A 9,270-nucleotide genomic window follows, 5' to 3' on the forward strand; every position below is an offset into this window, starting at 1 on the left:
CAGCATTAAAACCAGGTAATAATGTATGAGAATTTTCAAAGTTTAAATTCCTCATCTCACAAATGGATTAAATGAGAATTCCAGTAATTTGATGAGACCAGAAGAGCTGGAAGTCAGACCCAAGCTTTCTGATTCTGCCCTGGGCTGTTTCTAACCTACCATTTGACTTCTGCTTATATTCCACTTATTACAGCAGCATGGACGGTTGCAGGCCAAAGGTAAGTATGAAATAGCCAAGAATCTAGGCCATTCTGGAGTGGGGGGCAGTGGATGACTCAGAAAGAGCCTCCTCTTCTGGGTGCCTTTTCTTGATTACAAGGGAAAATAGCATTTTCTCAGGGTTTCCCCCACTATATACCAACCAGCAATTCAGGGGCTCAAGTAGAGATGGTTTCTGCATCTCAGGAGAGAGAAAAATGTATCTGATAACAATTATCTTGTTGGTTTTGATCTATGTCATCATCGTCATTATCTATTTTCCCTCATAGTAGAAAAAAAATCAGATAAGAAATTAACAATCAACCCAGCAAGAGCTGAAATGGATACAGAGTAATAATAATATTAACCTTCAAGTTCACTGAACACTTACTTTCTATCAGGCACCATGCTAAATACAAATACACTCTTTCATTGATCCACAGAAAGGGACTCATGAAGTGACAATTATTATTATGCCCATTTAACTGATGACAAAACAGAGGTTCCAAAGGTAACATAACTCATCTGAGGTTGTATAATGTCCTTAGGCATTAGATATCTTTGAGACCATCACTGGTGACATACCACTAAATTGGACTATCATGTGGTGATATGAAATGCAAATGCAATGTTTTCTAGCACCTCTAAAGAAGGCCCTGAATTAGTTTTGTGACTTTTGGACTTGGGAAAGAGGGTCACCATGGGGCTAGGAAACATCTCAGGCAATTACAAATTCAGTGCCTCAGCGTCACCAAAGACAGAGCTTAGAATCTTAAAAGGGAGTCTCTCTCATATGGAAACAGAACTTTCCAGGAAAAAAAAAAGTTTGTTTTATTCAGTCAGTAAGGCCTTTTGAATTTCTGGTTAGAAGGAAGTGTGAATTCTGACAAAGTATTGAAAGGAAGAATATGAAATACTACACACAGGCACTGGACCCAGAGTTGAGTTCAAAGCCTCCTTCTGCCAAGAACAAGCTGTGATCTTAATCTTTCTAAGTTACAGGTTGGTTTTTTCTTTTTCATCTGCAAATAAAATGGGTGAGCAGAGACAATACTTACCTCATAAGGATGTTATGAGGGTTGAATAAAATAATAAAATAAAATAATACTGCCAAAGCTTTAAGCTCACACCTTGCCTGGCTCCTAGATGGTACCTAACAAATGGTAGAGTTTATTTCAAGCGTTAGTAGTTTCTTGTAAAAGGCAACTTTCCAAGTAATCCTAGAAGTTTTATTAAACTTAGACCAAACTCTGATTATATTCACCTCTGGTTTTTCTGTGTTTCTGTTTTTTGTTTTGCAAAATTTCTAGAACTGCACGTCCAAGAGGTCAATATGGTGGCCACTAGCCACATGAGCCTATTTAAATTAATTAAAATTAAAAAGTCAGTTCTTTAGTTCCAATGGTCACACCTTAAGTATTCGATATCCATATGAATTTAGTGGTTACTATGTTAGAACAGATGTAGGCTAGTTCCACCATTGCGTGCAGTTCCCTGGGCCATTGTTGGTCTAGAAGAACAGAGTTGGAAAGAAGTTAGGGAACCCACACGCTTACAGAAGTTAGTTTCCACAAAGCTCTGCTGGGGGCAGGTTGATGGACCAGATGGACCAAAGGGGTCCTTCTGCATCCACGAGAATCTGACACTCCTTGGAGAGATACTCAATTTTTCAGAACATGTTCCTGGATGGATATTTCACGACACTAGGTTACTCTTGGCCGGAAATTTTGGAAACTAAGGTTCGTATCCTCAAGTGTTTGACTCCTCTCGAGGGCTTTGGTTCTGAAAGGGTCCAGAGGACTACTGATATATGAAAGAGGACACCACACAAGGGCCCTTGTGTGCCTAAGATATATGTTGTGAAAATACCATTCAAGGAAAACATAAAACATTAGATACATTGTGTGCCATATAATCAATGGTCCGAAAGCAAACAGGAGTATGAATTTTCTTTACATCTGTTCATCTTTTGCATTTACCCCCACCAATATGACCATATTTTTACATAAAATATGTTACATCGGCATAAAATATGTTATATTCAGGCTGTTGTTTTTTCAGTTTGGAGAACAACACCTCAATAACACTTCTTTCTAAAAATTTTGTTATATTTCCAAGAAGCACTCAAAGGCTTTTATAAACAAACTTTTATAAAAACATACATGCAATGTTAAAGCAGGATATGTTGTGTGCCAAGAAAAGCATTTATATTATAAATTTGTTTTGTTTTGTTTTTTAAAAAAAAAAGCTAAGAAGAGAGAAATCCATTGGTTGCAATTAAATTATGGAATGGCAAGATATTTTTCTTTCTTGTCTTTTTACAGTTCATGCTGCAATTTTATTTTTCCCATTTTTGAAGATAGTACAAATAGAATTTATAAACTATTTTCTTGCTAAATGAGGGCAACTCATTAGCAGATGTGGGGGAACATAAAAATGTCTAAGGCTTTGGATTTTCTTCAGTTAAATCACAGCTCTTCAAAGTTCTCCTACTGGCATGTAACTGAGCGGTTCTGTGAGTCACATGGATGATGTCCTGAGTGCAGTTCTGGGAATGTGGACCAGTGAACACAAGGAGGATGGTCACGGCAGGGACACCAGCCCCCCTAATGGTGTGGAATAAACCGTGCAGATGCCTCACCAGGTGACAACGAATAGACCAGGAGGGCTCCCTTCTCATGATGTGATCTAGAATTCTGCATCAGGCTAAAGTTTAAAGGCTCCGCACTCTTCCTTTTGTTCAGTATTAGAACCATGCGTGCTTTGCTCGCCAGGACCCCAAAGACCATCGGTAGTGGTTCTGCCATCTTTTCTCAGAGTTTGGGAGGTAGTTGATCTGGTCCAGGAGAGCAGGCTAATGTTCTTTTACGATTTCCACATCCATTTTGAGCTTCAATTTCCTATTGCTCATTGTATTGGAGATGTTGGTCATGGCTGCTGCCTGCCTGCAGACTCTCGTAGGAGGGAAATGATCCCAACTATATACACGACACTACTTCCTTCCCCTCAGCCAAAGCTGACTGGAGGGCATCACAATGTCACTTAAAGCTGTTCAGGGGCCTGGGAGAAAAACTAAACTTGTTGGTTCTAGCTTTGTGATCTTGTACAAATTATTTAAACTTTATAAGCCTCAGTTTCCCCAAGTGAAAAACAAAATCAATGATGCTTGCTTTAGGGTTGTGGTCAGTGTAGAGAGAGATGGTGCATAACGTAGCACAGTCCCTGACAGAACTCAGGCCCTTGGTAACATTAGTTGCTGGTTTCACTGTCATCATCATCACCATCACCACTATCACCATTATGGTGACATTATGGCCCTCAGCATTATCGCCAATATCGATATCATCATCACCATCATCACCAATATCACCAATATCAGTATCATCATCATCATTATCATCAGAACGCAGTTGAGTAGAAAAGGTAAACTGAAAGGCTTATAGATTCAGGGTTGAAAATACCATTTAGACCTATAGGCTGTGCACTGAGTAAGCAAAGAAAACCAGTCTGCAGGGCAAAGATGGTGACATAGGTAGGCAGTACTGGCATTTAGGGGGCAAAAGCCAAGCACACTAAGCATCCTGTATTGTGTAGCAGTATGACATAGAACCAAGAAGCATCCTGGGTCCCACAGGACTTCAAAATTCTTGCTGGACAATGTGTATAAAGTTCAAGCCGAGAAGCTAACTACACATTACATATATAGAAACATGTTGTTTAGAAGGCTTTAATACATCCTGAAGTTTCCAGGAATGTGTCTACTATACAAACCAAAGAAAGGCCATGGTTTGTTTTCTTGGAAATTTGTTAAGAAGTCGGTCACTGTGGCAGTTACAAACATGGCTGCAAATTCTTTGGCGCTATTGCCATCCACAAGTGGGATCTATGCACTCAGATTTTCCCCACTTCCTACCCCTGCCCCACATGACTGCTTGGGTCAAGAGTATGGCAGAAATGATGCTGTGTGACTTTCAAGGCTAAGCTGTAAAAGTCCGTGGAGCACCTAGTGAGACACTGTCCTTAGAACCCTGATTGCCATGGAAGAAATCTGGAGATTTCTAAATGGGGCGCCTGGGTGGCTCAGTTGGTTAAGCATCCAACTTCGGCTCAGGTCATGATCTCATGGTTCTTGAGTTTGAGCCCCATGTCAGGCTCTGTGCTGACAGCTCAGAGCCTGGAGCCTGCTTCGGTTTCTGTGTCTCCTACTCTCTGCCCCTCCCCCAGTCCCCCCCTCCCCTCTTTCTCTCTCAAAAATAAATATTAAAAAAATAATTAAAAGTTAAACAAAGAAGTCCGAATGCCCTGAGATCACCAAGGTGGATCACCACATGTCGGCAGTCCAGTCCTCAATATCTTGGCCCAGAGTCCAGGCCAGTGAGTGATGTATAGTCATCTTGAAAGTGATTCTTTCAGCCTCAGGTCTTCCAGGGCCAGCCACTGGGGGTCCTCCTAGTTGATGGCCCAGACATCATGGAACACCAAAGAGCTAATCTTTCTGTGCTCTTCCCGAATACCTGACCCATAGGACCTATAAGCATCATGAATGATTGTCTGGCGGTCACTGAGTTTTGATTTGTTACACTGCAGTTGGTAACTGGAAGACTCACCCTTTTGGAAGGTCAGGTTGGCAGTACAATCTGACTACCTCAGTGTATCTTTGAAATTATTCCATTCATGGTGATTCTACACATGCACGTCACTTCATTTTCCATCTCTATGTTTATATCTTACTTTTTGTTTCAGATAAATCACATGCCTTGCCATCTTCTTTCATATTTCAGGTAGGGCATTATACTAATTTCATTTTAAATTAAGCATTTAAGTAGGTTACATTACCTGGGAAGCTCACTTCAAGGTAAGAAAACAGATGTTGTAAAAATATGTGCTATAAAAAGAGACAGTTGAGTACAATGGGTTGAAACCACTGATCAAAGCCCTTTTTCCCCTGAGACTTGAAAAGGGTGCTCATTTTTCTCAGCCATGTTTCTAGTTTCCAGAGATCTGGCTGGACTTTGTTTCCACTCCCTCAGTTCTGTGAGATTTTTGTCGTATTCCTGTAGCCACCTGCTCTTAGCCAGCTTGGGTAGGATCTTTCAACTCAAGGAGTCTTGCCTAGGACACTCTGTTTAGCTCCAACTAGGCTTTCCTTTTTCCTTGGCAGAGAAAATGAAAGCTCAAAGAGATGATACCAAGCTGTGTTTCTTCTGGCATCTGTCGGCATTACTCAGTTAGATCCAAGAGACAGTTGCCTCTCCCTTCTCCATCTCCTTGCTCTTGCTAGAACCGTTAAAGCCAGATGATATTTCTTTAGGTTTCTCTTAGACTCTTCTATACATCATTGTTTGATCTGGTAAAAGCTTTAAAACCCAAATATCACTCCTTTGGGTTGCTCTCAGCATATTCTGCTCCTCTTTCATTGCTTAGTCTGCCTTCCTTCCCACTTCTTCCAGGCTTGCATTCCCCCATGAACATGTCCTGCATCTTTCATCCTTAGTAAGTATGAGCTTGTCGTATGCATCCTGGCTGTTACATTAAGACGCCTTTTGACTTTCACATCAAAAGCATTGGCAGTTTGGGCGTCAGAAATTCATTTTTGACAGTCATTCACCTCTGGGGTCCTTAAAAATCTCTGCCCATGGAAGTATATTTTTAAAGTCTGCCTTGTTAGAATACAAAAAGGTTATAGATCTTACTCTAGGGAGTCAGCGCCCATGCCCCAGCTATCATAAATTCTAAATGGCACATGCATTCCCTCAGTGTTTGCCGGAGATCCTTTTTGGGGTGTTTTCCCAACCTCACATTGATTATCTCCCTTGTCCACCAATGTGGGCTCCCAACTGCCTCGTCTGTACCAGATACTCCTGCCTCTCTGACATAGCTGATCAAACACAGGAAGGACAAATGATCAAGCTGGACCAAGGAGAGTCTTTCTTCATTGAACTTCAAATTGGTTCTAAGAGGTCAGCAAGATTCTAGTGTAGTTTGAGCTATGCACTTGAGAAACAAACAAATGCTTCGACTGTAAGACAGAGATATTCTTTCTCCCGAAGAAGAGGAAAAGTGCTGATACTTTGCAAGCATCATAAATAAAAGTCAGAGAGAGGGTCCTGGTGCTTCTGAGTGCCGAGTGTCAATGCCTGGCCATGGCCCAGGTCCCGCAGGTCCCCTTGAACACTTTATAAACCTCCCCCACCTTCTGTGCTCTACAGCCAAATCCATGATGTTCCCTCATATGCAAACAGTCCTAACTAGTCCAGAGACTTTTCTTTTGGATCAGTTTCATGATCAAGATTCTTGTATTATCTGACAAATCAGTTCCAAGAAGTTTGACAGTAATTTAAGCATGATTTCCTGTCAAAGTTGGCCTAATATTTGGAAAAAGAATAGCAATTTGGGAGAATATTCAAATTTGGGGGTTTTTTTTTCCTTAGGAAAAAAGACCAAAGAAGGCAAAAGAAGGGAATACACAAAAAGAAAATTATAATTGTAGATTAAAAAGTCCTGCCACACCAAACGGCGTGTGGGCGGGGAACTCACATCGTGGGTGAGCCAGTATCAGGTGGCACCAAGTGGGGTCTCTCTCAAGTGGCTTGCTGATGACAGGATTTGTAAAACTTGGCTTCATGCAGACCCCAAATAGCTACCACAAAGTTCTTCAGGCATTGGCACTGGGTTCGCAGCATGTTCCAGGAAAAAGCCTGCTATGGTTTGATTTTTGAAAAGCTCAGGGAAGGAAGCATATTCAAAAGAGCCTGCTGCTCAAGAAACCATTCCAGGCTGCCATCTTTGTTTTTGCAAGATAACAAGATAAGTAGCTTTCCATGCCCTCATGGGCTGTTTCTTGGTTTTTTGATGACTGTGGACCAGCTCTGTCCTGAGCAACCCAGAGAACTTCTCCACCATCCCGTGGCTGCTACCACACTCTCTCCAATAAGGGCTGAACCCCAGCCTGGGGCAGGAGCCCACCTTCCATGTTTGTTCTTCCTTGGGCACTCTCCCTCAGCCCTTTGGGAGCCCTTTAGAGTTCCCTATATCTTTATAGTCTCCTTCTATAGTTCAATAATTCTTTAACTTCCCCAGTTTAAATAGTAATCATAAAATAAATAATAGTAATGATAATTATAATAAAAGGCTTTGGATGAGCTAAATGTTTGGCCATAAAATTATCCAAGATAACTAGGCATCATGGTATCTACAAATTCCATGTCCTGGGAGCCTCATGACCTTGGAGGATTCAAAGACTAAGTCTGTCAGTTGAAGAGTGCGTCTTTGGATATCAGAATAAATAACCTATATGCCCCTTGAAAAATCTGCACTGGATTCCCAGTGCCAGGATTTTCTCTATTTCACAAATTATATTTTAACTTTTGGAATAGAGACTCTACCCACCAGCTGATAATATTCCACAATGGGAGCTCAAAGGTTCTACAAATGTTTGGGCTTGAAGCCAGGTCTAATGGTTCCAAAGCTAGGCCTGCACCACCACCCTCCCCCACTCCAACCACAGACCAAAAGCTGGAAAATATCCTCCTTTATGAAAGGTGATATCCAAGGAAGGCAAAGCTTTAACCAGGCACCTAGTTACTGCTAGGCACTTAAATAGTTACATGTGTTAAAATATGGAGAGCAGAGAGTAGAAGGAGGTTCCCGATGTCTGCTTCTAATAAAGCACTAAGCCTCTGGTCCTTTGCCCTCCCAGGTTCCCGCGGGCATGGCTGTGACCAGCTGGAACGTTAATCTTGCAGGCACAATTTTATCACACAGCGGATAGTTGGTACCCCCCTCAAGAAATATCTAGAGCCAGAAATTCTGAGATTTTACACCCTTAAGGACTAAATTTGTCAAAGAACCCAGAGCAAATTAACCTATTTCTCTACTCAGGAGAGAAGACAAAATATGTCCGTCTTCACTGACAAGGACTCCTAGCAAATCTGGATGGATGAAGCTTCCAGAGAAGACAACGATGGATTATGAACTTCCTGAGGAAATGGATTTCAAAAGAAACCCCAAACACCACGAATCACAGGCTGCTTTGTTTTCTTATTCATGACCTTCATCTACCTTCTCTTCCATAAAGCAAATGGAAATGTGTCATTCTGATTAACGGTGATTGCTTCCTTGTCATACATCAACTAAAATGAGATGTTTTATCGTGACAGATTTAAGGGGACATGGGCATATATTTAAGAGCACTTTTAAAAAAACATTCTTGATTAACCGTGGCACTTATCTTCTTCCTACCCACCCCCGTTCCTCAAGGTAGAGAAATTACATGGCATTCAGGAGCAGCTGATTACTGCCTTGTTTGTGTAGCTGTATATTTACAACACTGTTGTAATAATGTTGACCAGCCTCAGAATTGTGATTAGCCAAAGAATAATGCTAGCTGACAAGCTTCACAGTGATTTTTCTATAGAAACAGTACCCCCAACTCCTGTGTTTAAGAAGCGTGTTTATGCAACTTATTTTTTCCCTTTGTGGAAGCAACTTATTTATGCAGAAAGCAAAAGAAAGCTAAAACAGGCCGATTATGATTATAGCCACCGTGATTTTTGAACATAAATTCCTAGAGGGTCAGGACAGTATGGAACCTGCATAATGTTAACAGAAGACCACAGAGCGGGGATCATTCTATTGGTTTGGGACAGTATTCTCAAGGACTAGCACAGTGCCTGTACTATGTTTGGAACTCAGTCATTATCTGCTGAATGTAATTGTGAAGGTTAAGCAAGGGATCTTAAACACACGGAAACTCATCACTTAATTTAGTGGTATGAAGTGCCCAGCATAGGTCTGGAACCTGAGAATGCCATCACTGAATGAGAGGGAGACACATCATGATCTAGCAAAGGAGGAAGGGGAATTTATGTCAGAGAAGACACCAGAGGAAACCTCCTCACTGGGTTTGGATAAAATCCATCTAAAGCCTTGCATGAAGAGCAGTTCTAAATGGTACGTAAGTACTCATGATCCAGAAAAATAGAAGCTCTCCACATTTGGGACATAACATCTCCACAAGGCAGCTAGGGATGGGTAAAAGATTCTAGGTCAAGACCAGGGAGGTAGAGAAGT

Source organism: Suricata suricatta, chromosome 8 (genome assembly GCF_006229205.1).
Source record: "Suricata suricatta isolate VVHF042 chromosome 8, meerkat_22Aug2017_6uvM2_HiC, whole genome shotgun sequence".
NCBI lineage: Eukaryota > Metazoa > Chordata > Mammalia > Carnivora > Herpestidae > Suricata > Suricata suricatta.